Here is an 8,670-nt window from a genome sequence, read left to right on the forward strand (position 1 = left end):
AAGTACATGCCAGAGGCACCTACACAAGTGATCACTGTATAAACAATCAAGCAGATGAACAAATCAAGTGAAGATTAAGTATATTAAAATTCTTAGCACTAGATTAGAAATAGAACAGGAAATATCTTGCAGTGGAATAGATCTGTTCCTTTGAAATAAGAATGTGAAGGAACCTCCTTCATGGGAAACTGTGGAAACAGTGCTTAACTAGCAGTACAAAGCACAGTAACTGCTGCTAGTCATTCTTCATTTAAATCACATATATACAGCAGTTAGGAGCTGCTGTCAAAACAGAATAAACCATGTGGGTAGTGTGATAACATGCTGTTATTTCCTATCTAGCCGTATATTTGCTTTACTGTTTTCTAGTTTTCCTTCTGTATCTTCTTCAAAATGAAAACAGGTAGACTGAATCAGTTATTGTTTACTGGTTGCTTATTACAGAGTGGCTTTTAAACAAAGTTAGAGTTTCATAAGCCAGAACACATTAATTCTAGATCAAATAATGAGTTCACATATTCACATTGGACCTCACTTCCCGTGTTTTCCAGTGGTTACCTCTGGGCTTTCAAATCAGGCACGGAATCCAGTTATTGTGTGTGTGCCACATTGCATTCAATTATTTTAAGTGAAGTACTGGTGCACTGAAAGGTGTCTCATGCATTTGCATTGTTTCCAGGCCTTCATATTTTGAGATACAGTACTGAGATTGAAAATACATTATTTCAGCATGAAATTTCATAACAGAGGTTCCAAGAAAGTAGTTTTATGTGCAATAAGTTGTCGTCTAGCATAATTTGATATCAAGAAAGAAGAAAATGGCATAATCTGAAGTCAAATTCTCAACATATTGAAAAGAAAATAGATACGGCTAGGTATTTTCTAATTATTTGTCTGCTTTTCTCCCATTTCTAAGAAGAGTTATTGTGGGCAACATAATACTGAGGACATTTTAAGCAAAAATAGTGATATGATTAGATAGGTATTATACAGTTCTGTATAATTAACATGGAAAATTTCACAAATATTATGACTATTGGACATAACATCAATGTAAAAACATCTTATTTAAAACTTCAGAATATTCACACATGTCCATAGGGCAGTTATTATCACCTTTGGTTTGACTTGAAATGGATACATGTATGTTTGTGTGTGCAGATATACACACATATACACATATAAAACTGCATACTAATGAGGAAATGGGGTGTTCTCCAATGTTTTCTCACTTACCTTTTAGTCAGTCACGTAGACTAGTACAGAAACAATTAGTGCTTGAAGGCAACCGTATGCATTGATAATAAAAATGTGACGCGGTTCTTATCAAATTCTCAACTCAAAAATATGTTTGGACAAGCTAAAATTTCACTGTAATTGTGGAACAAGAAAAGCAGTGCAGAAATACGGCAGCATACTAAAGGTAAAGACTGGCTATTACACAGTTTCAGTATTGAATTATATTTGGGGAAAAAAAAAGGGGGGGGGGTAGGCTAGAAAGAAAGTATGGAGGAAAAGAATGGCTTTAAGAGATTCATCATTGTATATTCATATTTTCCTTAAAAAATAAATGAGTCAAAAAGAATAGGCACCTAAAATATTCCCTTGCACTTAGACTAGGAAGCCATTTAGCATCTCAGGCATAACTCCCAAGATTTTAACTCTGGTTAAAACAAGAGAAGCATGAATAATTAATGACATGAGCTGCTTGGCAAGATGAGTATTACCCCTAAATTACTTTGAATCAATTAAAACTAAAGATTAGGATCTTGGCCTGCAAATAAATAAACGAGTAACAAATTCTGATGACCCAAGATTATCTGTGCCTTTCCCACAGAACCAAGAAGCTCTTTGGATGATTCTTCCCAGCTCTCAGCAATAGTATTTGTGGTTAATGCAGGAGATCACACAAAGCTAGCAGGGGAGAAAGGAAATGCTGTGCAGGAGGAGATAAGGAAGGAGCACCAACAGGGAAGCAGGGAGGCAGAATCTGAAAATAGCAGCTATTCTAGGAATTGAATTAAGGCCCTAACTACAAAAAGGCACTCAGAATAATAGGAGTGATACTGAAATATAAGGTTCACAATCCAGATACCCATACTTATAACTTAATACTTTACAAAGAAAATACAGTTACAGTGAATCAGGAGGGGAAAAAAAAGAAAACAAATAAAAAAGAAGAAAAGAAGGGGAAAGGAAATTATAAAAAGAAAAGTAAAAGGAAAGAAAACATATAATTAAAAATACACATTTTTACAATGTTTGGAGATTTTTCTGAAAGTTTATGGATGAATCAGGACTGTGTCCAAATGGGGAAAGAGGCCACTAGGAGAAGAAATAGATTGTGCTTTATGCTGCCAACTTAAAAATAAAATAGTGATTGTTAAATAACTTGAGAGTTACTGGATTCCTTAGTTCTTTGTTAGATAAAGACTGGAATTTTTATACATGAAAACTAGACTTAATTGGGAATTTTCCAAAATCAAAAACCACAACTCCCAAACCCAAAAGCAGAGGATAAAATATTTCATCATGTCACTGGGAGATGAAATATTTAGTTTGGGACTGGTTTATGCAGCACAGAGATTAAGCTTCATGAATTGAGTTAACATAGAGTGGAGGTTTGAAGGCTGGGTCATCAGGATTTACTGCTCAAGTTGCGGAGTAAATTGAATGAAGATGAATCTAAAGAACTTGGCTGAGCTCAGAGTGGAAATGTCAAGATGTGCCGTTTAGCTTAGAATGACAAAACAAAGGAAGAGGATGCCATGAAAGTTGATTTGCATGAAAAGAAGTGTCAATATTTCTTTTGTCTGATGCATAACAAATCTTGAAGTCCTGACATTTTCACAGGATGGAAGTCTTGATTTGTCACCAATTCTGGTAAATTTAAACCCCGTGTACTGTTAAACAAGAGATGTGCACAGTATTGTAAGAGCAGAGTCAGGTAAGGATCTGAGGTGGATGTCTTGACACTTAACATTAAGGTAGAGATCAGAAGACCAAAACACTTTTTCATCTGAAAGGCAGATTTTGTTAAATATAAGCCAAAATATTTAGCCTTTTAATGAGACAAAACTTGTAGTCACTCATGCAGAATAGAAATTAAATTGTATATAAACGTCTCATCCACCCACTGCATCTTTACAGGCAAGTTCTTGCTTCTCTGTATGGTTAGTGCGCCTTTTCATTTGCAGCCAGCTCTCTCTAATCCGTAAAATATTTCTCTCTGCCACTGTGGGTGCTTGGTTAGGGGTCAGTTTCTGCTCCTGTTAGCATTATCTCTATGGGTTCTAGCCCATAAAAGCCTATGGAGCCCATCAGTCACCTTCTTGTCATCGCTTCCACCCTCTGAACCCTTCCTCTTTCCCTTGGGTCATTCTCAGCCCTGTGGAGACACTACTTGGAGCACAAAAAGTACATGATTCATTCTGGGAACAAACTGTCCAGTATGTGTGGGAAAATCTGTTTTTGTATAGTTTTAGATTCTGGTATTTGGACCACAGAACTACACTGTTTGGCAACATCACAACTTTTCTGATTTAGTGAGTACAAAGGTATCATTTATTTGACTATATGAAACGAATATTGTTTCTTTTTTGGTGAATCCATTGCCAGTATTAATTAGCTTTTTCTCTGTATGAGATTTTTCTCTCTGAAATAAACACTTCTGATAAAGTCTTTCATAAGTTTAAAGACTTTATTTAAGCTGTGTTCAAAGTATGAAACAACTCATATCAGCATGATAAATTTTGACTTTATGGAATGTATTTTCATAGCAGCAAATAAGGAAAACATTAAGATCTGTGACCTCCAAAGGAGAAGCAATCCCAATGTTATTCAAAATAGCACAAAGAAAATTGTTTGATCCACCAAGAAAATAAAATAGGTGTATTTTGATGATCATAGTGGTAGCTTGGAGCTGATGAGAGCAAACTGTATACCATTCTACTGGTAGTAGGAGACACTGAATGGAAAATCAGAACAAGTTGGGAAATCTCAGTGAATTAAAGACTCCCCACTTACTGCATACAGAAGTTGACATAAATCAGTGTGATTTATGCCATTTGGGTCACCTGACTACAAATATCTAATTGCAATAAAAGTTGCATTTTTTATGAAAAAAAAAAAAAAGGTTGTATACTTTTATTTATTTATTTATTTTCTTTTTTTCTTGAGTAGATTATTTAGGCAACTATCTGTAACTCTTAGTCAGTACATAGACTATAGCCGGCATGGTTACATAGAGACATACTTAGTCAGATATTGCACATGCAATATGTTTAATTTTACAAAAAAAAAAAAAACCAAACCAAACCAAAACAAAACAAAACCTATTACCATGCCATTATTCACATAAGTAAATTTAAAGCTGGAACATTCAGTTTCAAATTGGGAATATAGCTACACAGTCACCAAAATTACTTGAAAAATCAAATATTCATTCAGATATCTTTCCGTTGTAAAGAGAGATGATGGTACTTCTGCAGGAAAACAAGCTCATTTCTTGTAAATGCAACCTCTGATGGTGAGATTTGCATACCTAAAAGCAGAGCTGTGACAGATACAGTCTTAACAAACATCTTGCTCAGTCAATGGACAAACCCTTTTTGTTCTGAAGATACCTCTGTGGAGAATCACGCAGGAAGCAACATTAGTTGGATATGATAACAGAATTATTTTTAAATAGAATAGAAAAGTTGTTGGTGTATGGAACTGAACATAAAATTTAAGAGTTTGGTCATTTTCCTGTTCTGTGGATTCTCTCATAAAGAAAATTTTGAATTACAGGTAATTAGAAGATGTATAAAATAAACATATGGCAGGAAAAATATGAAATAGAGTAATAGAAAAAGGGCTATCTTTACAGTCATCTGGTTAAAGATATTAGTCACATTTAGGCTACATCCAGTATTAGCTTGAGTAGATAACTAACCTGTGCTCCAGAGACAAAATGAGGTAAGCACATGGGAATGGAGTAAAATAGTACAGGAGCACACATTAGAGAATCTTCTGTTTTCTTATCACTTAATTCTGACAATAACATTTTCAAGGCATAACATTTAATATACAAATATCAGTCTTATCAGAAGTAATGTTATTTACTTAAATTTCTTCTAGTGACTTTCCATCATGAAAATTAGTTTTTCTTCAGGAAATCATACATTAAATATTTATTCAGAGCAGTACTCTGGTAAAATAAAAAATGAAAGTTGATTTCAATTGTCTGTCTATACACATGGAGAAAATCTACACATTCAAGTGGAAAGGAACTCATTTATAAAATGGGAAAAGAAACCAAAGGTCTAAAATTCCTTTAGAATCAGTTATATATATATATATAATGTATATGTATATATTCTTCATGAGTCCCTATTTTAATAATTTTAAGGCCAAAATGTTTTTACTAAGCTTTCTTGAGTCCCTGTTTTCATAATTTTAAGGCCATTAGTTTTTCTAGCATTATAATATCACCCCAGGCTTGAAGTGAGGCCCTGATGTTTCTGTGGGTGATGTCAAAAGGAAAATAAATCCACAAGCCTCCAGAACATTTCCAAAGCTTAGGGAAGTATTTTTTATCCCAGCTGAAAACAAGGAGAATAATGTGCAGAAAATTACTTGTTGGTTAGAAGGAGCTGCAGTAATAACTCTGAACTCTGGCAGTTCAAAATGGGGGGAAAAAAATGGTGATTGGACAGAAACACAGCAGAAATCTACGGGGATTAGAATACAGGGATGACACATTTGGACCAAGTAGATAAGCAATATTTACATTTACTACCTCTGCAAAAGTGATGTAGGATTGCAGAGGGAAAGTGAAGGAAAAGTGTGATCTAACATTTTAATTTGCTACTTAACAGGTTTAACTTCTATTTAATCGGAAAATTAGTTTTTAAGACTGTCCAAATCAATGGCTTATAATCGTTAATGGAGCTGTTTGTTTAAATAAGCAAATATGTCAAAGTACCTTAATGCCAAATCAACCCTAAAGCATATGAAGTTCACGTTTTATAGGGTGCTTGATTTATGTCAGCATGCTTTGACACATTGTCCAATAGAGGCCCTTGTAACAAGTCTGGGGTTCTGAAGAATGACTCACCTAAATCTTGCAATTACTTTTCTGCCAAACAAGGTGGCTGTAATTGAGAACATCAGTAGTACTGAGATCTCCCGTATGTTCTAAAAGATCAGTGCAGCACTGTCCTTCCCTTCTAATGACTGCGCAAATGACTTGCAAATGGGAGATTATCCATTGAATGCAGAAAGTTTCCACAAAGTCTAAGCTCTTTTTGCTACTCAGAAATAAATCAAAAGCATTAGATTTTTCAGAAGCATTTGTTCTAATTCAAATACACTTTTAACATCTGATAAAAATCTTTATTTTTTTTATTAGAAAAATTCTAATCTCTTGAATGTATACTTTGTGAAGTGGTTGTAAGGATAATTATAACCATAATTATACATCCTCTAAAGCCCATAAGGTTCAGTGGGGTGAATACGCTAGAAGGAAGATCATGTTTTCTTTTCCATCCAGCATTCTCAGGAAAATATTTTATAGGACAAAGAAAATTAATCGACATGATTTATTTAGATTTCCGAACTGCCTTTGAAAAAATCCGTCATGCTGAACAGAAAAGAAGTGAACTGAATTCATGATGAGAATGAGTTGGGGTTTTTTTTGCCACAAACTAGAAACTGGGTAAGAAACAAGGAAAAAGTAAAAAAGTGAAAGGAATGGTGACTTGCTGGTGGCACAGCAGGAGTATATGTTTGGTTTGCACAGTTATATATGTGTAGCATATCTACCCTGGGGAAGGTGATAAAACAGCAAGATATGAAAATTATATAGGTCAGGATAAACCTGGCAAAACTAGAAAGAAATGGGGAAATAGGCAGTGTGGTGAGGCAACAATTTGAAATTGAATACTACTATAAATCTGGATGCGGTCTTAAATTACTAATCCCTGTTCTCTAAGGATCACAGCCTAACAGAGATGAAAATAAGGAAACAAATGGAAAGATTGTCTACAAAAGGTTCGTATGAAGAATAAACTGAGAAAGACCGTAATCACATTTTTAAATCAAGATACATCTGTTTCAGTAGGGATATTGTCCCCAGGTTGGCCTATCTCAAAATAGAGTCTTTCTAAGTGTACAGATGGGAGTAATAAGAAAGATTATGAAGAGACTGAATGGTTTATACTAAAAACATATAGAAACTGAAACTCTGGGCTACAGAGAAGTAAGCTTCCTTGTCTTATGCAAGTGAAGGATAGTGATGAGAAAGATAAAAGGAAATAAATCTTACAGATCAGTGTGCTTCATCCTTCTGATACAGATTTTAGAGGAGGAGAAATACATTTTTCAGAAAAGCATGACAATGAAACAGAATTTCACGAGTGAAGCTGTTGATGCATGTGTATATTCCAGGCTCTGCCTACATTGCAATCCTTCTAGTTCGAGTCCCAAAATGTGATTAGTCAGAATCTATGTACCTGCATTTTAAGTAGTGCTTCTTCTTATGAAAAAGATATGCCTAATTTCTCTCATTGATTCCAGCACTGATAACATGTCCTCAGCAATTTCAATGCCATCTCAAACAAGTGGCAAATATCTAAAAAGCAGGCAAAGATAGACAGTGGCAGTTTTAGGGTCTGGAACTCCTGAAATGGGAAATTTGATCATTCTTTCATCACAACCGCTTCAAGTGGCAAAAGGACATTGCTTGAACAGCATTAGCTCACCACTTCTGCCATTTGTCTGAACAGAAGAAATAAGAACTGCTTACAGAGCAGCTGCCTGTTTGGGGAGTTCCCTGAAGGTGAAGATGAAATACACAGACAAAATTGAAGTCCCTACTATAGATATAATGAGGTGGAAAGGCACATTAACTGTTGAAAGTCTCTGCTGGAGGTATGATATAGTATTTGGACACCTAACTCCTCAAGTTAGGAGGAAAAAATCTAGGAATTATTCCCAGTTTTCTCTTCCAGCCACCATACAATTATTCAATGGAATGTGTACCTTCTACTGAAAATAAACTCGCCTGAATTTGTGAAGAGCTTTGAGACCATTCTAGACTAAAGTTGCTCACATAAATTGTATCTGTTTTACACTCATTTCATAGCATGTGGAAAGTCAAATGAAACACATTTTCCCAGACAAATTTTTCCAGCTTCTCTCTGTGTTTCTACTATTTCTGCTTTAATTCTCAAATAGTTAATATAGCTTCTCCTTTGCCAAAAGAGTTCTCCTCAGCCCCAGTCCTTGGATTCAGATTACAAAAATAACTTTGAAGAGAATAGTGTAAACAACACAGAAAATATACTAAGTGCACTAATGCTAGGACTGGCATGAAAACGAGTGTCTTTCTGCTACATCCCTTCTGTGCTTTGTTTTCCACTGCTGTGTTCTGCTAACCTTTGTCCGGCACTGCTCAGAAAGAGCTCGTATTCTCTGAGCAAGACTCTCAGGCTTAATAATTTAGCTTACTGGTTTGAGCTGGTGCAAAATGTGGCAGAAGTGATGGCAGAAATAAGACCAAAATAGATTTGATGGAATTAATGGAGCACTTGTGGGCAGGACTTGCTTAACACATTAAAGGTTTTTTTCCTATCTTGACAGTGAAATGCAGGGCTGTATCTGCAGGGGATGGAGAGTTAACAGGGA

Source organism: Coturnix japonica, chromosome 3 (assembly GCF_001577835.2).
Source record: "Coturnix japonica isolate 7356 chromosome 3, Coturnix japonica 2.1, whole genome shotgun sequence".
NCBI classification, from domain to species: Eukaryota; Metazoa; Chordata; class Aves; order Galliformes; family Phasianidae; genus Coturnix; species Coturnix japonica.